This window comes from Lupinus angustifolius, chromosome LG12 (genome assembly GCF_001865875.1).
Source record: "Lupinus angustifolius cultivar Tanjil chromosome LG12, LupAngTanjil_v1.0, whole genome shotgun sequence".
In the NCBI taxonomy this organism is placed as follows: Eukaryota; Viridiplantae; Streptophyta; class Magnoliopsida; order Fabales; family Fabaceae; genus Lupinus; species Lupinus angustifolius.
Genome location: NC_032020.1, coordinates 8,387,646 through 8,387,921, shown reverse-complemented (window position 1 = coordinate 8,387,921; position 276 = coordinate 8,387,646).

Here is a 276-nt window from a genome sequence, read left to right as displayed (position 1 = left end):
TCACATGTTCTTGACCATCCTTTTTCATCTAAAGTTCGTTCACGATTTCCATCCCTTTTAAAGATACGGTTTTTAGTAAAACTACATATTCCGATTTAAGATATTCATTGATAATCTTACCATTTTACAGTAAGTTATTCAAAGTATCATTTAAGAGTTTTATGAGGCATTCATGTACTCATAAACCTTAACATCCTTTTTAGGCAAGATTTCTACTTTTCCAACTTGCTCCAAGCCATGGTTTTAAGGCTAACAACAAATAGAAATACATACATT